Consider the following 24,272-nt stretch of genomic DNA (forward strand, 5'->3'; position numbering starts at 1 on the left):
CCCGCGACAGAGGTGGCGCCGGTCTATATCCCTCGTGGCAGGTGCCCCTTGCCGCAGTCCATGGGCTGCACCACGTTTCCCCCAGGCCTATAGCCCTGTACCTTGAGTGTCTACGCCCGGGGGGGGTCACAGCTCGGCTCCGGCGTGAGGCGTGATGAAGGAGGGAGGGAGGGCCCTGTCGCAATCAAGGCCCCTGGGCTGGGCGTCGCTGTAGCTCCTTAGGCCCACCGATGTCCACCGGGGGGGGGGTGGCGGTGTGGTCCCCACAGCCCGCCCGGGCAGCTCAGGGCGTCCTGGCGCGGTGCCTGTCCGTCGCGCCGACCCTTCCGATAGATTGAGGCGCTTTGGTGGGCTCCAGAAGTCCAGGCGCCGGGGTAGGCCTCACTGGCCCCTGGATCCCCGGGGTCGCGTAGCTGGGCTCCCCGGGTCCGGCACGTTGTAGGTCGGCCGGTGGGCTGCCGGCCTGTCGCGACGTGCTCCTCCGTCACCCCCCTGGCAGCTCGTTGTGGGGAGCGCTACCCCCTCGGTTGTCTCGGCAGCCGCGCCAGGGCACCCGGTTGCACTGCTGGTGGGCTCCGCAGGGCGGCCCGCCGGGGCTCCCGGCTCGTCGACAGGCCTCTCCGCCGGGGATCGCCCGGCACGTCTCCGCTGCTCTCTGGAGGGCACCGGGACCTCACAGGTCGCGTCGCTGCTCTCCCGTGCGCGCTGGGCGCCGTTATCCGCTTGATCCGGGGGAGATCAGCGGTAGTAGGCGGTGAGCGGGCTCCGGGGCTTCGGGAGCTCGAGAGGGATGCGTCCTCTTAGCTCGCCATCTTGGCCACGCCCCACAGAGATCACTTTAAACAGTTCCAAACCTCTCAGACTGCCTACCAGCATTCTTTGATTATTCTGCATGGTACTAGGTCAAAGCACCAACTTAAATTAATAAATAACTGTTTAAATTGACACAGTTTCGGTGCTATTGGTATTTGTAATTGAAGGTCATTTTCATACCATAAGAAGCATTCTACATTAATCTTTTGATTATATAAAAGCATAGGGCATATTTTCCGCATTTTACTTTCAACAGCAGAAAAGTTGATGTAATGGATCTTTGAGGTTTATAACATTGTAGGTGGAAAGAGCAAGGAAAACACTTTTGAGTTTGGGAGTAGATGGATTTGCAATATGTAAAGAATCATAAACCATACTGCATTCATTGCCCATTCCTCACAATGAGCATCAGTGCTTTAAATGAGTCGGTACCGAGTCCGTGCACATCTTTAAACTGGAAAGGAGAGCACACAAGCTTCTCTGTACCAGAGACGTACTCTGGTATAGTAAGCACCCGCACTCCTAGATTTCCACTTCAAGCATTGCGTCTCACCAAGGCAGCTTTTCATTCAGCCCACTGGTCTACTGAGTGTCAACTCCTCACACAGACCACCACCAGCTCTGTGTGGCCTACCAATGTTAGTTCTTCACTGCCACCAGGGCCGCACCTTATCATGCCTTCAGTGGAAGCTCTCCGCACTATAATTCAGTGCTTGCATCTTATGCCAATCGTCAATCTGCCCAGATCAATGAGCTGGACCAGTACTTTATATAGGGCCCTCACCACTAGAAATGGTTCAGGGATAATGGTCTGAATGATCCTGAGCCAAAGGTAAGATGTAGCTCAGCTTCACCAGAAGTGTTTAATATACAAAAGTCATAACTACCTGCTCACTGGCGTAACGAAAATGGAGGGGGCCTCACTGCAAGGTATGTAGAGGGGCCCCCTCCGGGCACAATTAGTAGCTCTCCGGACAGAGAGCAGTGCCGAGGGGGCCCCCTGGAGCTTTGGGCCCCCCCGCACTTCGTGGGCTGCGGGGGCCTGTGTAACGCCCCTGTATCTGCTTTGTCAAATGCTCTGAAGTGACCTATATATTAGGAAAGCTCAGGCTGCTGCATATGCTGTACATTATTCTGGGTGTGAGGGAAACTTGCACTACTGGCAGCTGTGCTTTATCTATTGTGCTTGCACATCAGCAACGCTTGCACTGGTTCTGCTCTTTTCACAGAGCTCAGGATCAGGAAACCTGCATGGCTGATGTCCTTGGAGCTCGAGTGAACCTTGCACTGAACCATTGTGTGGGCGCGAGGGAATTTTAAATACCTGCGGTTTGCATGTTAAAAAAAAAACAAATAAAAAAAGCATTTGCAATGCAATAGGTCTCGCATTTACAAGAGTTTAAGCTATTGGCATTGTAAATGACAATGCCTTTTATTTATGTCTTATAAACGAAAATATAAATAAAAGGCAATGTCATTTACAATGCCAATAGCTAAAACTCGCGTAAATGTGAGACAGATTGCATTGAAAATGCTGGTTGTGTCTTATGCTTGAGTTTCAATAAACCCCCTGTGAGATGCGCCCTCCCGCCTGTGTGCCTGGGGCCCTGTGTGCTTCGCGGGCCCCGTTTCCGTACCTTTCTCCTACTGTGAGTTGCTGTGAGTAGTCCGGCTGTGCACCGCTGCGCTGGGGTAGCTTCTCTTACGCACAGTTTCTTTCCAGCCTTGAGTGATCCGGTCAAACCGCTGAGATGTGTCAGCTGGGTGCGGGCGCATAGCCTTCGGAGTGCCTCTCATTGCTGCATGGCGCAGCGCTGCTAAAACCCACTCTGCTACCTGAGCACTTCCGGCCGAGGCGTCGCCCCACAGACGCCCTCCCTGTGAGCAGGAGCTATTGACTCACACCTTGCAAGCTGAAATATCTCCTTGTCATAAGTAACACAACAGTTTACAAATGGGAGACCGATTGTATTACAATTGCTTTTTTTCAGGCCAGCTCTTTAGTTGTATTTCTAAGCAAATTGATTAAAAGATGAAAAATACGCACAGAGTTTGGTTTCTGAGACTGACCTCCCCACAGAACGCGTACCCTTGAGGTGTGCATGCTGGGAGCAGGAATGCTTTAGGTCATCTCTGGGGTGCAGAAAAACCTGGACTCATTTTCGGTCTGGGATGCTGCTGAGACCAGTCATGGGGGCAGGGCTTGTTCAGGACTGCTGTTGAGTCAGACTTCTCCCGTCTGTCCGCCCAGATCTCACGGGGTTTAAAGTTCCCTGGGGTTTGCTGCGTGAGTACACATCACAGAGAGAGAAGCATCGTCTGACCGCAGTAGTTGACTGGAGCCTTGCGGATCAGACTGGTACGGAGAGGGAAGGGTATGCGCAGGATAATGACTGGTGATGAAGCGGGGTTATGTAGCAGTGCTTCCTCGCCGTGTGCTGTCCACACGGACCTCGCATAGTCCACACTGGAGGCCGCGCACCTCCAGCTGCTGAACATAGCTGTTAGTTTACCGAGCGACGTAGAGCACGCCGTTTCCATTTTACTGCCCAAGCCGAGTCTGCAGCTGCTTCTATCAGCTGCTGGTGGGGCGAGGGAAATAGAGTTGGAAATATTTTCCGGAGCATTGCTTTTCATTCACTTCGGTGCGCGGTTGACGGGCCGTGGAGCCGACGGTGGAGATGAGAGGGAAAGTGAAAGTAACTGTATTAGGCTTGCAAGGGAGACAGGAGATTAACAGCGCGTGACTGTACGCGATTTCCAGTCCGGCCAGCCTGCGCGTCCCAATCTCCTGTCTCCCTTGAAAGCATAGTCGACGACAATAGGTCTCTCTGGCGACAGCACTTCGCGCTGCATCGCCAGGTGCGAGACCTAATAAAGGTCAAAGCTCAGATCTTGCATGTCCCCTCTCCCCCATTGAAAAAAACAACCGTTCAATCACCCCTAGGGGATGTGATGTGTAAAAGCTAAGGGGGTTCAGGGGCCAGGGTAAACATGAAAATTATAACAGCACAAATGCAGAAATGTTGCACTATAGGAGCAAAATAAATAAACACACCACAATTGTGTTTGTACCATTGTTGCTGTTTTTGTGCCAGTGTAAGAGGCTACTAGTGGATGCACCTGGGCAACACGCGCACCTTAAAGATTCACACTTTTTGCTATAATTATAAAATAAGAAATACACATTTACCCACAGCAAACCTCCCCCGTAATACGACCGTGAGCAAACCTTTTTTGCATCAGTAGGCCAGCATCACAAAACCAGAAAAATAGAACAAATGCATTTGCCTCAATTCTAACACTGGGTAAAGTTTCTGAAAAAACAATAGATAAAAAAAAAAAAAAAAAAAAAAAAGGCGACGTCACTTGTCAGTCCTTATTTTCACATAAGAAAGGAGCACACAAGTTTTTATCCGAACAGACAGGTGTACTATTGTGCTATACCCAACAACTACTGGATTTTAAAAACAAAAAAAAGTGACATAGATTTTTCTGTTGGTAACAACGGTGGGTGCAGAGACGCAACGTGTATCACCTTTATGTTCCACATTTAAAGAGACCTAGTTCGAGCAAAGACAGATAGCATGTTGTTTTCAAAGCTGGGGCATTTCAAAGTGTGTGGTCAGGAAGGAGTGGTCAATATAGATTTACACAAAGGTAACAGGGCCGAGATCATGGGACGCTCTCTAACCAGGTTACAACTTCCTGGACTCTTCCTTGTAACAGTATTACTTAGAAGCAGTGGTACCTCTGCTGTCAGACGGATATTAGTCAAGGCCTAGCCCATCCGGATCTGCTGGGTCATGGAATGGGGCAGGCTGGGATCGTCACGTGGCAGTTACTAAATGTTCTGCGTCAATTACTTGAAACTCAATTATCTGTTCACATGAATCACGGTGCCAGTCTCCCAGACTATTAAATGCTAGAATTCCCACAGATGCTTGGCAGGGAAGCACTTACAAGCTCTATCTGGAAATTCCCTTTCTCACCAACTTTCTACGTTTGTTTGCCAACTAATATAATGTATGGGATCTAACTAATTTCAATTAGTTACTGTTAAAATAAATACAGTATAATTAGGGCTCCCAGTTTTATGGTATCAGTCTATATTTAACCATATTTGTATTTGGTAAGTTAATCTGTGTATATCCATATTTATTTTTGGATTTTGTGGCAAAATGAAGCTTAAATTAGTATATGTACACATTTATTTAACAAATAAATACGCACTCATGCTTGAATGTCTGCCAGGTTTCAATGCTGTGAACACCTGCTGAACATAAATCAGTGCACTTATATGAATATATGCACATTTCAGTATCAACCTTGTGCAAATCTACTGCTGTTAAAGCTTTACAAAAAATCCTTTTTATAACCCCCTTACCTATCAATCCACACATCTATTGGCTTGGCAGACAGTATTGAAAATTACTCAAAAAGCAACCCAATTTCGGTTTTTATCCATATTTAAAAATAAATACAGACAAGAAAATGAATATTTTGTCTTTTTTTTTTTTTTACAGATAATACAAAAACAGTAAAAACGGAAAACAGTGAGCCTTAAAAATCATTACGGTGACATTCCAGGATGAACCATGTAGAAGGACGTGCTTGGGAGGATGGGCAGGTACTGTGGTAATGTGATTGATGGTCTACCCTTCAAAACTTGTTTCTTAGTTGTTTTCCAACCTCAATATAGGATCCAAATTGTCAATCTTATTTGGCAAATCCTTGAAACATTATTATTATTATTATTATTTTTTTTTTTAAATACTATGGGCCCCATTAGATGGCGGGCAGATTGCCCCACCAGGCCGGCGCTAGCCACCGCCGGCCTGGCGGGGGCTATCCGCCCTCCATCTGTGCCAAAATGACCCCCTGCCATATTATAATGGCTGAGGGATCCGCGGCGGACGAAAAGATAGTCCACCGCTTTTCCGCCCGGTCGACATGTCGACCGGACGGAAAAGGGTTCTATATAGTGGCGGTGTCTAAAAGACACCGCCAGGCATATTAGTATGTTCATTTTTCAATGCCTTTCCGTGGAGGCATTGCCGCCACGGAAAGGCATGCAGAGTCTGCTTTGGGGGCCCGTTGCGGGGCCCCCATGGACTCCGGTGGGGTGGAAGGTCCTTTCAAAGAACAGCATGGCAGGCACCGTGCGGTGCCTGTCACGTTGTGCTTTGAAATGCACAACATGTATTTTTACCATTGCGGCGGGCGGTGCTGCGCCGCAATGTTAAGAATACGGGACGTGCCCGCCACTGTGGCGGGTGCATCCCAATAGCCCCCACGGGACCCCTGCCCTTATGGCGGACAGTTCCTTCCACCGCGAGGATGGCGGCATCCTAATGATGGCCTATGTGTGCAAATGAAAAATCCTGCGTCTAAACCCATCTACAATAACATCAAATTGCCCCAATGGGTAAAGAGGTCTTAAATACTTTGAAGCTCCCGCTCACTAAGCAATGGATAACTTCAAATCTTACCAGAAGCAAGCAGAACAGCAAAGCCCTTCATAAAACACATCCAATCAGGCAGTGATCCAAGAGTCTATGGCTACCCTTATCAGTATAATCAATAACTAAACAATAGACTAATCTACCCCAACGTCACGGGTACTATCCAGCAAGAGTCTCCAATAAAACATGTAGCACAAGCAAGCACACTTTAATCAGACCAATCGGACTCTGGCCAACAACAGACCCAGAACGAGAAGGGTGCCCAGATTCCAAATGCGCTTTGAGACTATAGAACACTGGTAACATGCTATGCAAATGCACTTAAAATAACATCCCTGCAGTTAAAACCACTATTGGGTGTATATTGTCCTTCCGATTGATTGCAGCTGTACTCTCTAAATTCTTAAATATTTATACAAGTTTTAAAGGTACTTCAACATATCGAAAGAGACGCCAATGCACCAGATCCTACATTTCTGGCTGGTCACGATAATGACCTGTTTGCTAAAATAACACTGGGAGGTAACCCAAGAATACATGGTCTGGGGGTTGCCAAATCAAACACTGGTGGAGAATACAGCTTTTGAAGTTTGGGATAATTTTCTCAAATATATTTATTCCCAGATTGTCGGATAATTTGCTGTTTGCAAAACACTAGACAGCATAACTGAAGCCCGATACATATTAAAGATAAGCGTATATGTGTAGGAAAATAGGGCAAAATTATTTTGACAAAATTAAAATACATAGCAGTGAATGCTAAAAATACTAGTAGAGTTTCAACAAATGAAAAGGGACGAGTTAGAGGTTCTAAAATGGAGTCTGCCAAATGCTTTCGATTACTTGCTGTGAAGGGTTCAGTGAGGAGGAGAAATCCCAGTGAGTGTGGTATTATGGTCAAAGCATGTTGCCCGTATGAAGAATTAAGAGGAAGTTGTTGTAACCTTTCCAGATTACTCAATTTAAAGCGGAGAAGTCTCCTTCTCAGTTTATCGTTGACTTTGAATCCAACATAATGGGCAACTCTTCGAAATCTTCTTTTTATGTATATATTGTTGCTGAGACAGACCCCAGAATCATGGATTGGAAGTCAAATCATGTAATAACGATAATAAATTTAAAACACACACACACACACACAACTAATCTACCAGGATCATATTACCCAACCTGCTAAGTGTGCGTGCAGAGGCAGATTCAGATTTAATTTCTGATAAGCAAGGAGCCCAGGGATTTTTTTTGTTTTGTGTACTTGAAGTCCCGCTTGACTAGGTCAGTAGCTCGACTGTCTGGGGGGATGGACCCAGGGGAGTTTAGAGGTTCAACCTAACTGCTCTGGACAATTCCAATAAAATCATTAATGTACAGACGTGCAGTGGATCAGTATCTCACCTAGTACAAAAGAAAAGCAGGTGCCAAGGATGGGTGACACCACCCTTTTCCTTTTATCTTGACACAAGCATCCTCTCCCTCATAACTCCTTCTCAGAGACTGCTGTTCTACTTTTCATATATGATGAAGACAAGATCATCAAGGGGTGAACTGGCATTTAGTGAAAGTTGTATTATATCACCATCCACTATTCTAATAGCCATTAGCCTAGGAAGAGACTGTCCCTCACAAAACTGAGTGAAGAACAACTATCAAAACACTATTGCTAAACAATCTAAATTGTAGTCTACTAAACTGTCACTCAGCGGTATCCGACTCACCACCCTCTACCTAGCGGAGGCATTGCTTGCAGACTATGTGCACGCCCTTATGGACACGATGATCCCACAAGATCAAAGACCTAGAAAACAGAGCCAGAGATGGGGGTCACTATTTTACCCAAAGAACACATTAGATGCACTCCACTTACAGCTCCACAAATCCTATCCTTTAAATGCATGCACGTTAACATCCAGATCTACAACACCTGCTTAATAAATACCACTGTAATAAATCATGTTCTGGGGTAAAAACTGCTTCCACTGAAAAACTCACTAACTTTGTTACTACTGGCTCTAAAGTTCCACGGGACTACAAAAACAACATAACAGTGAAAGCCTTGCTAACTACTTAGTCAAACTTACCTATCAAACTAACCTACACACTGTACTCATTGTTGCCAAACACATTAAGAAAACTGAGCTAATAACCTACTCTATACCAAAATACAAAATCCTATTGCCCTATGACAACAAATATAGAAAGAAAACCACTTTAAACAAGAACTTAAGTGCAGCAAAAATAATATCCCAAATACTGCAAGTGCCTTCTTTCGAGTTTAAATAAAAACAACAACTAAATAAAAATTCAAACCATGAATCAATGGAACAATAGTTTTACTATTTACTACGGACATATCCACGTTTAGTGCCCAAATACAAGTCAGTTGCTATAATGAGTTGGCAATTTTCTTTGACAAAGTCTACAAAGAAACTGTCATAGCATAGATAATTCCCGTCCGCTAGAATCCTAAATAGGAAGTTACCTATTAATGGCTGAACATCATTTCACCTGTCTTGCCAACTGAGAACTAGGGAAATTCATGGTCTCAAAAAGGCAATCTATTCTGGCAAAATTCCAACAATTCTGACAAAGGAGCCCTCTTCACTCTCCGCCACCTTAAGAAAATCAAGCCCTTCATCCCCATCGATGATTTCAAACTAGCAGTCCAATCCCTTGTTCTTTCTCGCATCGACTATGGCAATGCCATTCTCACCGGAATTCCCAAGATCTACCTCACACCGCTTAAATCTGTGCTGTACCTTGCAGCTAGGCTTACCTCAGACTGCAAGCGATTCGACCACATCTCCCCTACCCTTAAAACCCTTAAATGGCTCCCCATTGAAGGTAGATCCACGTACAAAACAGCCTGCATTACACACAAAATTCTCCATCAGAATACACCGACCTACCTCGCTAACAAACTCACAAAAGCCGGTTGCTCACGTTCCTTGAGAAGCACAAACACCCTCCTTCTTATCCCCCCCCTTCTAAAAAAGAAAACCACCCAGTCTCGGTCCTTTTCCGGCAACGCTCCATGCATTTGGAATGCCCTTCCAACTTCAGAGCGCTTCAGTGCGCATGCGCCAGCCGGGGAACGCGTATTTAATGCGAGTCCCCGTTCTCTCTCCCCTGACACGGAGCGCATTGCAGACAGGAGCGTGACGGCGCTGCTGCTCTGCTTTTTTAACCGTTTAATTTGTGTTTTTTTATTGCTTTTAGGTCGCTTAGACCCTCGCTCTTCCAACCCCTTACCTGCACATTAAACTGTGTCCTGCACCGCCGCTTGGCGGGTTGGTTCCCGGGGTGGCGGACATCTTGCTTTGGGGTGAGTGGGCCATTACATCGGACAGCGCTTCAGTGCGCATGCGCCAGCCGGGGAACGCGTATTTAATGCTCCTCCCCTAGCGCAGCGGGATCGCGCAGCGGGCGTGTCCTCGCGTGGCCGGAGTCGTGCCAGAGTCCTGCCCGTCTGCGCTCGTCCGCGCTAAGGACGCGCTGGACGTGGCGGGCTCTGGCTCGCCTCTGCCTCCTACCACCGCCATGATAACATACTCTAGGGAGCGTTTGTATTCCATCGCTAAGGTGAGCTGTCACTGCACTCTACAGCCCGTCTTACCCTTATGTGGTCCTTACCGTTGCCCTTGCAATGGTTTGGTGCTCGGCCCTCCGCTGCCTCTCTCCCGGCGTAGTCCTTCCGCCGCCCTGCGTAGTAGAGGCATGCCAACATCACTACGGATTTTGCATCTCAATGTCAGGTCGCTCCTGAAACATCAGCAGAATGTGTACGATCTGATTGAGAATGAAGCCCCGGATATTTTTGCCTTGACCGAAACATGGCTTCAGGCAGCCGACACGGCCATCCCCAACCTTGTATGCCCTCCTGGCTATTCGAGGTACGTTGCGAATAGGCTATCTAGAGGGGGGGTATAGCCTTGATAGTGAGATCTAGCTTTGCCTGTGTTTGGACCATTCTTAAGACTGCGGGCTGTGAAAGTGCCTCCTTTAAAGTCTCTGTCAGCCCAGAATTTACACTCTCTGGGATGGTGGTGTATCGTCCGCCGGGCAGTGACGTGGCGTTCAGGAATGCTTTCCCGGACACTGTCGCCACCTTGGTCACTGACTGTGCCAATTTTTCCATTCTCGGCGATCTAAATCTGCATTTCGACGCCCCATCCTGTCTGACAGCACGTAGCATTCTTACGGACTTAGAGGCCTTTCAATTATCTCAGTTGGTCTCCCAGCCTACTCATTCCGGGGGGCATATTCTCGACCCTTTCTTTACTAATCTGACAGAGGCCAAAGTCACGTCGATTGCTCCTGTAGAGTGGTCTGACCATTCTCTGGTGTCTATTTGTTGTCCTATGTCAGCCACGACCTCTACTGCTCCAGCCAAACGGGTACCCAGGAGACCCTGGGGCAAACTTAGGCTGGAAGACTTTCACCATCTTTTGTCATTGGCACCTTTGGGCCCATTAAACAATGTAGAAGAAGGGTACGATCTCTTCTGTTCCTGGCTCACTAGGGCTCTGGACACCTTGATACCAGTTGTAACGACGAAGATCAATCCTCGTGTGTCGAGCCCCTGGTATAATGACGCTTTGCGCGCCCTGAAGGGAGCCTGTAGACTGGCGGAGAGGGCTTGGCGGAAGACATATGGGGCTGAGCTAAAAGCTGCATATGCCATGTCCGTCAAGCTCTACCACCGGGCTATCTGTCGTGCCCGAGCGGCTTTCTACGCCGAGGAATTCCGGAACAGCACTAACCCGTCGAAGGCCATCTTTAGGGCGGTTAAAGATCTTATGTCTAAGCGGTCAACTGTTACGGCTGAGAGCTCTGTCACACACTGTGAATCCCTCGCTTCTTATTTTGTGGGAAAGGTCCAGGCTATATATCGGACATTCCCGAGTACTGGTAATGTGCTGGGTAGCCCTAAGGAGACACTACCCCAGACCACTGCTTTCATTCCCCCCCCTCACTCAGGAAGGGTTTGACAAACTTGCTACGCAAGTTAAAACTGGGTCCCCATCTGATCCAGTGAGGCCGGCCCTCTTCCGAGACCAGACTTTTTTGGGACGTACGGCTATACGCTCCCTGGTCAATCTCTCCCTTGAGACGGGGGTAGTCCCTACTAGCTGGAAGCAGGCGGTGGTGTCCCAGATTATTAAAAAACCTACTCTTGACCCGTCTAAACCGGAAAACTACCGTCCCATATCGCTGCTACCCTGGCCAGCTAAGTTGACAGAGGCCCATGTCAACCTGGCCCTGTCTGAACATCTAGCCCGGTCCAGTGCCCTCGACCCCACACAGAATGGCTTCCGTGCTGGCCACAGCACGGAGACTGCCCTACTGGTGATGGTGGAACATCTCCGTGCGAGGTTGGATGCTGGTCAGACGGCGGCGCTGATTTTGTTAGATCTCAGCGCCGCCTTCGATACTGTATCGCACAGCATCCTCCTCCAGCGGCTCGAGGAGATTGGTATCGGTGGCCAGGCGCTGCAATGGTTCCGCTCCTTCCTAGACAACCGCTCCTTCTGTGTTGCCATCCCTCCCTTCAAGTCCAGGTTCCAGCCGCTGGCCTTGGGGGTTCCGCAGGGTTCCTCGCTGAGTCCCACGTTGTTTAACCTTTACGTGAGACCGCTGGCTGATGTCGCAAGGCAGTGGGGCCTAACTTTGGTCTCATATGCCGATGACACACAGCTGGCGGTTACTCTCAGCGGGGACGCGGAACAGGACGCCCCCAGGTTTCAGTCTGGACTGAAGGCGGTGGCCAGCTGGCTGACAGGCAACTGCCTCCAGCTTAATGCCACAAAAACAGAGGTCATGGTTGTCGGGAAGGGAGTGGAGCTCTGGGGCGATCAGTGGTGGCCTTCGGAGCTGGGCCCCACTCCGACCCCGGTGTCGGAGGTGAAGAATCTAGGGGTCTGGTTAGACGCCGGTCTCACATTCATAGGGCACACCAAAAAAACCGCAGCCTGCTGCTTTGGACTCTTAAGAGGCTTAAGGCCAGTGCTTAGGTTTTTCGATGCCCCCACCAGACAGCTTGTGGTCCAGGCAACTATCATCTCTCGTCTGGACTACGCAAGCTCTCTGCTGGCTGGGGCTAACCAGGCTGAGTTAACCTGCCTGCAGCGGGTGCAAAACGCCGCGGCGAGAGTGTCGGCTTACCTAGGTTCTGCCCGGTGACTAATGTCCTCCGCTCCCTGCACTGGCTTCCGGTCAGGAAGCGTATTCTTTTCAAGGTCCTGTGTTTGACCTTTAAAATTCTAAGAGGCATAGGCCCTGAGATTCTGGCCAACTCTATTTCCTTTTATGTCCCCACCCGCAACCTTCGGTCTCAAGGTCAGGCCCTTGCTGTTGTTCCTAGGTTTAGGCTCAGCAGGATGGGGGGGTCGTTCTTTCAGGGTGAAAGCGGCGGTAGTCTGGAACACCCTTCCAGTCGAAATCCGGCTGCTCGAGGACCTGTTGTCCTTCCGTAGAGCCATCAAGACTTTCTTGTTTTAGCCTTCTCTCCGTGGTACTGTCTCCCTGTTATGTTATGTTGCTCCGTTGTCTCTGCGCCGGGATGCTCCTTCGCTGGGGTCGCTGTGCGCATAATAAATTGTTATAACATAACATAACATAACTTACCTTCGTTGCAACCCTTCCTACTCTAGCTTCAAAAAAGAACTCAAACTACATCTCCTCAATAAATATTGGGGACCATAATCCATATCTGCTCTCTTCCACTGGCCACATCTGTCCGACCTCAGATACATCCGCCCTCCCTTCTTTTTAGCCTTACTTTGCCCTTCCTCCTTGTCACTTCACCTCCCTGTTTACCTCCTTCACTCCTCCCTGCACCCCCCTTTCCCTTGTCCTCCCTCTGCCCTCATTTCTGCCCCTCCTGCTCTCGTCCTTACAAACCCAATCTGACCACCAACCTCCCCATCCTCCTCTGCAATTTTCTGGCTCTCTTTTCAATGTATGCCAGGTTATTTTTGATTATCACATCTCCCACATTTCGGTGTTCTTATTTCCCATATTTATCATTTTGAAATATGTCTGGCGGAGACTTATATGTTGTTTATATTCATTTATGCTATGTATGACCCATGTCTTACTGACCTTCTCGTCTCAAAATATAAAGCGCTCTGATACCCCCGGGTCCAGCCAGCGCTATATAAAACCTCTAAATAAATAAATAATAAACCTAGCTGAATCAGCAAATACCTCCATACTTACCAACGAAAGGAATGGTCTATTCAACAACTCAAAACCCCCGGAATAACCACAACTGCTACAAAAATAATTATCCTGTCACTAGTCTACCTTCACTGGTGAAAATAAAGGACAAGTGTGTCAACAACTATCAAGCTTTTGTTTAGAGTGTAGCACTGGAACAGCTACAGTTAGCATTACAGTTGATGAATACTATATGCGGGATAAAAATAAAACAGGCCTGTTAATGTTTCTGGGCCCATCAACAGCGTTCATCAAGAATGACTATGATATACTGCTTAACACTCATCCTCTCCACAAAGTCTTTACTATTGGTAGCAAAGATTCAGGCGACAGCCAGGTAGCAAAAATAAATGACTTCTTCTCACCTCATTAGCAATATCTTACAGGTTTCCAAAAATATCAATGTCACCCCACCCACCCAATCTTACACCTTAAATCTCTTGGGGGGGGGCTTCCTAATACACATAGCCTTACCTTCAATATGCTGATGGCATGGGGACTTGCATAGCGATTAACATGATCCCAATCATATAAAAGACTGCCTTTCAAAACAAGCATTGGCATAGCCAATAGGTCTCGCTTTTGGGACCTTATAAATATTTAGTTATGCAGCTCAATATCCTTGGTGCAACAACATCAACTGTTGCATGGCTAAACACTTATAAGGTCCCAAAGGCGAGACCTATTGGCTATGCCAATGCTTGTTAAACAAAGTTGCATGTCATTAGCCCATTTGTGCATGCCTAATCCTTGGTAGCGCTGCAGATAGAAATATTTATCAATTTCAAACTGATAATTAGGACTATGCAGCTAAAAGTGAGACACATATAAAGAAGTGTTCACTGTGACTGAAATTAGAGCAAGCGCTAGGGTTTGGCGGTTTATACAGGAGGGGCCCAAGTACTAACATAGTTCCAAGACTACTGTAAGCCATGATTGAAGCCTCCCCATTCCTGCACTGCAAGTGTTAAGCAAAGGGTGTGGACAATGACGCCGCTGTTGGAGAATTGGCGCTCACGCTCCTGTCTTGGTGACACACTGAGCCGAGACACGAGCGATGCTTCAATCATCTGAAAGTTTATATAACTGTGGCATGAAAATACACACCTGCTGCAAAAAAGGAAAATTAGCAACCAGTTTAGGAAAAGAATAAAGTAGTTGTGAGGGAAGGTAATCAGAGAGCGCCCTCCAATCATTCACAGAACGTATTAGTTAATTTGGAATATCTTAACAACTGTGTGTGAATGCAGGCCCCGTTTTAAACCGAGCGTACGTGGAGCCACGCCTGTAACAGCACGAGGAGGTCTGCATGCCCACTGCTGTTAAAATAATAACAATCAATTAAAAAGTATGAAATTACGTCTGCTTGATATAACTCGCCTTTACTGGTTTGCTGCACCAATAGTTAAAATGCTCTGTAGGCAGAAGTTTAACAAGTAACCCAGCAAACACACAACGCTGCCTGCTGTCAAAATCTGGTCATGACGACAACAAATTCATTCGAGCTTCCCTCGCTTCTCATTTCATGGCGTGGAGCTCAGCAGGCTGGCAGGTCTAGCGCGAATAGTGTAAAGCAAACTAATGATTTCAGCTCTCCTACGAGCGGCTTGCTGCTGGGTGCAGCTCTGCTCTCAGGACCTGATCATTATTCTTAGAATGGTCATGAAAACAAGCCGAATACACAAATAGACTGAAATTACTCCACTGCTGTCTGCAAGGATAACACCACAAGTACGGTTGTAACATCAGCAACACTGACGGGCTAACACAATGGGCAAAGCCTCGCAAGATGAAAACATTTTTTTGCTTTTGTGAGGTTCTCCTTAGTGACTGACGCATGGGATGGGGGAGGGAGTGTCAAATAGAGAGTGGATGGAGTGCTGAGAGAAGTGAAAGAAAGAGTAACAAGTACGGGAAATGCAAGCGGCGGGGGGGGTTGGGTTCACAAGGGAGAGAACAACACGAGTGGTGGGGGGAAAACCACGAGGGAGACAGCAACAAGTACACGAAGGAGGCAGCAACGAGAGAAGCACACAAGGGAGACATGGGGGAAGCTGGTAATTAGGGGAGGAGAAGCCTCAGAGCGCACACTGGGCGAAGCCCTTTGATGTGCTGTGCAGCCGGTCTTGAAAACAAGCCGAATACACAAATAATAGACTGAAATTACTCCACTGCTGTCTGCAAGGATAACATAAACACAAGTACGGTTGTAACATCAGCAACACTGACGGGCTAACACAATGGGCAAAGCCTCGCAAGATGAAAACATTTTTTTGCTTTTGGGAGGTTCTCCTTAGTGACTGACGCATGGGATGGGGGAGGGAGTGTCAAATAGAGAGTGGATGGAGTGCTGAGAGAAGTGAAAGAAAGAGTAACAAGTACGGGAAATGCAAGCGGCGGGGGGGTGGGTTGGGTTCACAAGGGAGAGAACAACACGAGTGGTGGGGGAAAACCACGAGGGAGACAGCAACACAGCAAGAAGTACACAAAGGAGGCAGCAACGAGAGAAGCACACAAGGGAGACATGGGGGAAGCTGGTAATTAGGGGAGGAGAAGCCGCAGAGCGCACGCTGGGCGAAGCCCTTTGATGTGCTGTGCGGCCGTTAAAAAAATGCAATTAGGAGGGAGGGAGGGAGGCTGATGCGCGTGCTTGTTTGGTCACGTGATTCACGTGAACTCAAACAAAACCGCAGCAAGAAGCCCTTGGTTTGACGAGGATTTCGAGCACTTGAATTCTCGCTCCGCTCAATGCGCTTGCGCGCATTGATAGGTCGCGAGACCTAAAAAAGGAAACTGGATTACCGAATAGAAACAAACCAAATCAAAATAAAATTGTATTCTAGGTCGACATCTGATCACAAAAACAGTACAGCAAGAAAACGATGCACACAGTTCTATGAAGAAGGTTTGTGTTCTGTGCCAAGACATAAAGCCAAAGTCTATTCATTATCAAAACTCTCTAGGGTTTGTATTACACACGCTAAATCAAGATGCCCAAAACAAAACCTGCAAACACAGAATTTTAAAGGGTGCTCAACACCAGCTATGACTGAGTAAATTGATCAAAAGATATCCTCACAGAAGATCTCAAACTAGTAGTACAGGCGCGAGAAAGGAAAGTTGGGATTAGGTGGTCTCCATTTTCTCTGGTTTTAAACCATCCTGACCATCCCATTCAAGGCTATCCTTCGTGCAGCTGCAAGACTGGTTAAGAGAACGTTCACCCATATCACACCACCTATAAATAAACTGACATGGCTTCCACGCTAACATCATTTTACTGACAGCTCAGATATTATTCAAAAACTTTGAAGCTGAACACTCTCCACTATTTGAGAAACAAGTTAACCGCTTCAGCGCGGCGCGAATGTTCGCGCTGTGCTGAGCGTTCTAAGAAACGGGTGTGGTCGTGACGGAACGGTTCCGTCATGAGCACAGCTCAACCGTCGCTCATGACGGAACCGTTCCGTCATGAGCATCGAAGGGGTTAAAACTCTTTAGTAGGTGAATATAATACCTTTGAAGCAGCCCCAAACAGAAACCACTTCATTGCTACAAAGCCTCCACACATGCCCACTCCTCCTCAGGTTTTGCTGCATAGGAGGAATGGCATCCTTTAATGATCAGACATGACCAACACATAAAACTACTGCCCACCTCTTGAACGGACTTTTTAGCTTCTCTGTTGAAAAGCTGGGCCCATCATACCATAATGCAACTTTTAACTCATTGGAAAATGAACAGTTGCAAGGATCTCTGTAAATAAAAGTTATATAAACTTAAAGCTTGGTTGGGGAAAAACGCCCCTGTGGAAACAAAATATAACTATAAATCTTCAGAATTGCTGCAAGTAAATTTTACCTATAAAAATTGCAATTACAAAGCGTCAGAATCATATTTAATGGCTGGTTCCGTCCAACCAAAGAAACTTCTTTTTTACACAGTTATTAATGTATCCACCATAAGGATGAAAAATTAGGTCCTTCTAAAATTGCTTTTGTGCTTTGTGGGTATTCAGAACTTTACACGCCACACTCTATGTAAATATGAACTTATCGTGAATTTAAGACACTTAAAAAATTAGACACTTAATAAATTAGTACTAATGAAGTTTAAGTTTTGTTCGCGGTTTTATCAATAATCACCCATGAAGTCTAATGTGCTTTGTAGGAAGCTATCCCAATGGCAGAATGTGCGCTATAAACAAAGATACATGGATGTTGTGAATGATGTGGCTTTTAAATCAAAATGTCCAAGACTACATAAATGAATACAACTCAAGTTACTGCCAGCCTTCTGTATGTACACTGTATGACTGACGTTTGCAAGACTTCGCCCGTGCTACACTGTCAAGGGTGTGAAAGGAATCCTGGCACTGCTGCCTGTTTGTATTTGTCTTGTTCTACTACTTGTGCAATGCTTTGAGAGAGGGAAAACACAAAAGGGAAAAGAGAAGAAGAAAGGAAGAAAAAAGTAAAATAATAGGAAAAAGGTAAAGAAAGGAAGCGAGCTGCTTTGCTGTTCTGTACAGATTGGTGTTAGGAAGCTTGGCTGCTGCTTTGGAAACCAGTGTGCAAGGACACTGCTGCCCCTGGTGTGCGTGTTGCACCATGTAGGTGGGCGTGTAATGGATGCTAAAACAGAGTGCAAGATCTTGCCCCGATGCGACCTGTGCTGTACTTGTCAGGGATGTGACGGAAGCTTGCACTGCCGCAAACTATGCTGTACGTCATGTGTGTGTGTGAGATGAATACATAACCGATCCATAAGAGAATCTTCCACGGGTCCTTGCAATAAAGGATAGAAGCCGGCGCTGCCCACAATGAACCCCAAGCATCCTTGAAGACCAATTAAGACGCACAGGAAAATCCCACGCTCACAGGCACGCGCAATAACTTCCTGCCCTTGACATGCCCTCAATGCGCCTAGTGTAACTTCAGCTGAACATGCTGTAAGTGGAGGAGCTCCAGTTACCATGATCCCAGACTCACTGGCTCCCTTCAGATTCTCATTGGAGGCTGAGAGGGGCAGGGAGAGTTATCAACCATAATTGGTAGAGCAAATGAATAAATAAATAACTCATGAGAAGTCAATTTCACAAAGCACTGATGGACCAGACACTTCCAACCCCAAACAGGTCAATGCAATCCACCCAAGCTGTTCAACTCTCCCTTAAACCCAGTGCCCGAGTAGCAAGCAGGCTAAGTAGTACAAAGCTACTGAAGCAATGACCAAACTAGAACCCCCAAACTGAGCCCCAGTAGACTCCTAAATGATGCACCCAGTAGCGCCCTTAGCACTTTTTTAAAATTCATTTATTGGTTGTTCTGTCTACAGCAGAGACTGCCCCAAGCGATGCTCACGTACTTTGACGCTAGGAGAGAATATCCATTTCTTCTAAACCAAGAAACCTAATTTTTATGAGGGATATGAAACCACTTCATAACATTCGAAAAAAGAAATGGGGATCAATATTGGTGGTCATGGGGACAGTGGTGAAAGTTAAACGTTGTGCATTCTACATACGGTGATACAGGAAGGAGGGTAAGATATAAATATAACTTTAGGGTGTGAAAGCAGGGTCAGAAGCAGGTTATTTTTCAGTCTGGCTTTGCAAGAGGTGAAGGAAGGTCTCTCGCCTTACCTCAATGTGTATCTGTTTCCATATTTATGGGGAGTAGCAGGAGAAGGAGCGAAATAAGGCATAAGTCTTGTTGCAGAGTTTAGTTCCTAGGCGAATATTACTGGTAGCTGCAAAGGCCTTTCATGGATATAAGCTTTTTCCGTAGTTAGTGAGATGTACAGTTTCAGTGCACTTTTGATATAAGCTGACCTGAATGTACATGATGCTTGCAGAGGGAGGCATTTAAGCATGATTAATACATATGAGTTCAGTCTAGCTGGAGTATTGATCACTGCTTTTAATAGGGGTGTCTGGAGATCAGGAGGGCGGTCTCGCATGCAAAATCCATATTCCACTCCCCAGATAATGAAAGCTTTGACAGCTTGTTTAACATCAGTCGGGATAGAATTAGAAAAAAAATGTAAGTTTTAGTTTGAGGTGAGACCCCGTTGCCAAGGCGTTTATGTCAGCACCTAACTTGTGCTTGTCTACAGTGACAAACGATTTGGCACGGCAGATCATTTCAAAGCAAAGCTTCCTATAGGTTTACCCTACCAGCTCCTAATCAGGCTGCTGTTTGGGGCAGGGCGACTACATTTAAATGACAGGGTAGGGCCAAATTATGCAGTAACATAAAGCAAATATGCGACATGATGCAACACATTTTGTGATATGACTTCATTACTGTGTCATTATTACCGGTTAACAATGCCTGGGCAAAGGTTTCACTTCATTAGTACTATTCCAACACCCAAATACAACCAGTCAATCTTTGTGAAGGACCTTCCAATGCAGGGTAAAACGTATTGATAGAAAATGTTCTTTTTGTTTAAATCTGCAAATTATGCAAGGGATGGTGACTGCATGGGAACTGCAGCAAATCAATAATTAGTCAGAAAACGCCACAGAACAGCATAATTCCAGTGGCCCTGGTCATGGTTACAGAGTCTTGAGGGATACAAATGGGTTGATTTAAACTATAACCCAATTACCCAACGCAATTGGCCAATAAGAACGCTTATGTAATGAGGCAACATGCCCACACCCCAAGCAATGCCCCAACTACATCCCTCCAACACTCATCTCCCAACAATGACACAACCAAAGAAACAACAGATTCGCCATAAAACTAGAGTCCAGGGTTCAGAATGAAGATAAACCCCCCCCCCCCCCCCATAAATAAAGGAGCAGGACAGACCTCCACAGTAACGGGATGCTGACCAGCAATATCCAGCAGAATCATCCTCAACATGGACCCATAAAGGCACAGACGAGGACAACCCACAGATATCAACAAAGTGTCTATTTACTATCTGACCTCTACACACACTTTCATGCCAGGATAAGTTACTATGCTTCTGGTGGTTAAAGTTTGATGGGCACCTATTAAGAAGTTTCTTAATGCAACAGCACCCCCACGCTTATTGACTTCCTCTCAATAACTTATGGAAAATAACCAAGTCGCAGAACTCCCCTTCCAGCCTCCTCCCCCTACCCCCCCCCCCTTCAGCCCCCATCAAAAAGGGAACATATAAAAAAAATTTAGGACGTGTGGGCGCAACGTCACAAATTCAGAGCGGCGCGTGGCTCGCACTCTTTGGGTCTCCGTGACAACCCCATACCTGCCCCGCAAAATCAAATCGTGGGCTTCCCCGACAGGCCCGCCTCAGGCCTGGGGGTGTGGATCAGGCCTGTCGACTTTCCGCTGGTAACCAACTCGCGGCCTACTTCAAAAGTCCCACGGCTAACCTGCGTCACTCCACCTGGGAAGCGTTTGTTGACACGCCGCCTCTCGGGCCTCTAACCCCGCGGCGGCCGCCTCTCGGGCCTGGGAGTTGCCGGCTCTCCGCGCAGACACGAAAACCATCGACCGCTTCCCATGGAAAGTGATCGGGACCGGTCGGACAGGCTCCCACGGGGGCGAGGCGGGCTCCGAGCGCGTGGCCGGGGCGGGGAGCGCACGCAGACTGCGCCGGGGCGCTGTGCATGGCGTCACCGCGACCCAGGCGGCTGGCCCGGGGCTTCCGCCGCAATGGGAGGAGCGGGTGAGGCTGGCCGGCCCAGGTGTTGTACGAGAGCTGTAAATACGGGCTGCTTTGTTTTGGACATCTTAGGTGGATGTGGCCCATCAAACCAATTGACAACACGAGTCAAGCCAAGGGTCCGGCATGGCTCCAAGCACGAGCCAATAAAGTGTTTGGAATGCAGATAGTACAATCTACATTTAAAACTACGCTGAAGTCTTCAAAATTCAAATGGTTAATTCCAGGGGGCACAAGTCCTAAAAAAAGAAGTTGGAGGGGGGAAACGATGTTACCGATAGTGACGTCAAGAAGGGTGGCTTGCCCCATCGGGCTCATTGCCTCCCCTCGCTCAGTCACCCCTTAGATGCGATTGCAGCCAGCGCGTGTGCAGCGTCCTGTGAGCTCCCATCTCGTCCCAGGGAGGGCAAAGATTGAAGTCCAGCTGTTTGGCAGGGGGGACAGCGTCCACCTGGTAAAAATAAGTGGGGGGGGGGGGGTCGGCGTCCACCCGCGTGGTACCCCGACTCGAGCCCTGGTTAATTCTTTCCAATCAATCAAGATTTGTAAAGTGCAGCTAGTCACCCCAAAGGGTATCCAGGTGCTTGCAGGACCTGGAGGCTTATTCCAAGTTGGCAGGGTATGCTCAGACGTGAGTCCCTTGCTCACTTTGCCACTGGAGTCAAGCAAGCCCGGCTGAAGACGGCTGTAATGCCAGAAACCGGTCCTGGGAAGCTTGATTCCGGTCCAGGGAAGACATGGCTTGGCAGTTCGGGCTGGACTGTTCCCATGAGGCACAGGGTCAGACTGATTTGCATATGGCCATGTCTGAACTGGGGTGGCGGAGTGAGCTAAAGAACGGTGATGGATTAAACCCAGATCAGTTGACTGGGGGTGAGTGTTTGTATTGTCAACGCTCCGTCCATCACCACCTTTGGGGTTTTTTTTTTGGCTTATTCCAACAGCCAGGTCTCCGGAATTTCGGAAGTGAGGTTATGGTCTGGAGGTGTGTGGGGAAGCTGTTCCGGGTCTTTGGGAGAGATGTAGGAGAAGGAGCGTCCTCTTTCACTTCCGTAGATGCAGGGAGGAGTATGGCAAGTGAACGAGAGGCAGACCGTAGTCTTCTCAATGGTTGGTGAAGTTCATGCTGTGGTTAATGTAGGCTGGTCCTTTGTTGTGCAGAGAATTGTGTGCACGGGTCAGTAGCTTGAATTGGCCTCTCTTCTGAACGGGGAGCCATTAGAGTTAACGGAGGAGAGGTGTGATGAAGAGAGGTGATGTGGGTTCATCGAGGCAGGCCGAGGTTATGATTAGCTGCAGCATTCTGTATGGTCAGAAGTCTCTGTAGGAGGTGTGCTGTGATTCCTAAGTAGAGGGTATTGCCTTAGTCCAATTGGCTGGTGAAGAGACTTGTATCACAGTGTGTATCAATTGTATGGGTAGCTACTTGAAGATCTTACATAGCCTGCACAGAGCAAGGAAGCAGATGGAGGAGACTGTTGATCTGCGATTTCATGGTGAGCTTGTTGTCAATGATTATATAGGTTGGAGGGAGTGGGTGCAGGTGCTAGGTCCAATCGCTGCCACGAGTCGTTCCATGTCTTGCTGATGTTGCCAAAGATCAGTACTTCCTTCTTGTCTTTGTTCAGCTGCAGTCATTTGTACTTCATGCAGCCAGCAACATCTGTCTTGCATGCATCTGTGGAAGTTGGTTCTGGTAGTGGTAGAGTCTTTTGCTAGGGACAGGATGAGTTTGGTGTAGTCTGCGTAGGAAATTATGTTGAGGCCGTGGGATCTGACGATGTTGGCCAGCGGGGTCATATATGCGTTGAAGAGCGCGTGGCTGAGGGATGAGCCCTGGGGGGGGGGGGGGGGGGGAGGACACACACACACATACACCGTAGGTGATCTTCTTACGTTCAGCTGTGGATCCTCTGGGTTCTTACAATAAGGAAGGAGATGATCCATCTGAGCTCACCCCCTTGGATGCTGATTTGTTGGAGTCTTTCGGTCAGTGTGGGGTGGGATACGGTGTCTGAGGACTCCAAGAGGTCAAGGAGGGTTCAGATGTAAAATCGATCAGGGCAGTATCCTATGATTGCTTCAGGAGCCGGATTGGAAGGCGTGGAGTAGCTGATTCTGCCCCAGGTGCGCCAAGAGTTGATTGTTGATGATCTTTTCCAGTATTTTCACTGGGAATGGGAGCAGGGAAATTGGACAGTAGTTTTTGAGTTTGCTGGGGACAGCGCAGGGTTTTTACATTTTTATTTTGAGTAGTGACCAGACTTCAGCATGTTTCCAGGCATTAGGAAATGTTGAGGTGGTGACAGAAGAGTTGAGTAGGGTGGAGAGTTCCTGGCCGATCCTTTGGTTTGCGAGGTTGAAGAGGTGGTTCGAGCATTGGTCTGTGAGAGCTCCCAAGTGGATGGATTTCATGGTGGAGGAGGTGTCCTGGGTGAAGAGGATGTTCCAGGAGGTTAGTGTTGGTTATGGTGGTGGCTTATCTGTTGAGTAAGTCCGTAGGTGTGGGTTGGGGTTCAAAGTTTCTATATGGTTGCGATCTTGTCGTGGAAGAAGTGGGCACGTTTTTTGCACAGCTCTTGTGAGGGTGTGATCTTTTGGCTGGCAGCAGGTTTGGAGAATTCCTTAATGATGTTGAAAAGTTCCTTGGTGTTGATGGCACTGGTTTCCATGTGGGCGACAAGGACTGTCTTCTTTGTTGCCCTCGGCAGGCATTGGTAAAGGTTGAGGGAGGTCTTAAAGGCTGCCCTGTCAAGAGGTGTCCTTGCTGGTGGGCCAGCTCCACTCCAACTGTTTGGAGTCTTGTTTCGCTGTTCTGAGTTCTTGGGTGTACCAGCTGGGCTTTTAGGAGAATTTTCTCTGATGTTGCTCTTGATGGGGACGATGCTGCCTGCGCAATTGGTGATCCAGGCATTGAGGTTTTCAGTCCGTGTTCCAGGTTGGAGGTGTTGAGGGCGTTCACCTAGCTGGTCTCAGATTTTTTTCCACCTCCAGTGGGGGGCATTGGACATCATGGGTCTGGCAGTGTGGGGGCTGGAGATGCTGAAGAGGACGATGGAGTGATTGGTCTATACGAGTTCTGTGACATCTCTGTATTTAAAGAGGTTGCTGGGG

The 24,272-nt window shown here is 47.7% G+C and overlaps 1 protein-coding gene across 2 annotated transcripts in view; it reads right to left on the bottom strand.

Annotated features, from left to right (window-relative positions):
- CDC42EP5 (CDC42 effector protein 5) overlaps positions 1-24,272 on the bottom strand; it is a 96,578-nt gene that overhangs the window by 65,977 nt on the left and 6,329 nt on the right. Inside the window, exon 1 of one of the 2 annotated variants that reach the window (XM_078655072.1) lies at positions 20,866-21,022. The exons of the other annotated variant lie outside the window; for it this stretch is intronic. The gene's annotated coding sequence lies outside the window, so the exon portion shown is untranslated. Of the gene's footprint in view, positions 1-20,865; positions 21,023-24,272 lie in introns of those variants that run through there. 2 annotated transcript variants of the gene reach the window in all.

Source organism: Lissotriton helveticus, chromosome 7 (assembly GCF_964261635.1).
Source record: "Lissotriton helveticus chromosome 7, aLisHel1.1, whole genome shotgun sequence".
Classification (NCBI taxonomy): Eukaryota; Metazoa; Chordata; class Amphibia; order Caudata; family Salamandridae; genus Lissotriton; species Lissotriton helveticus.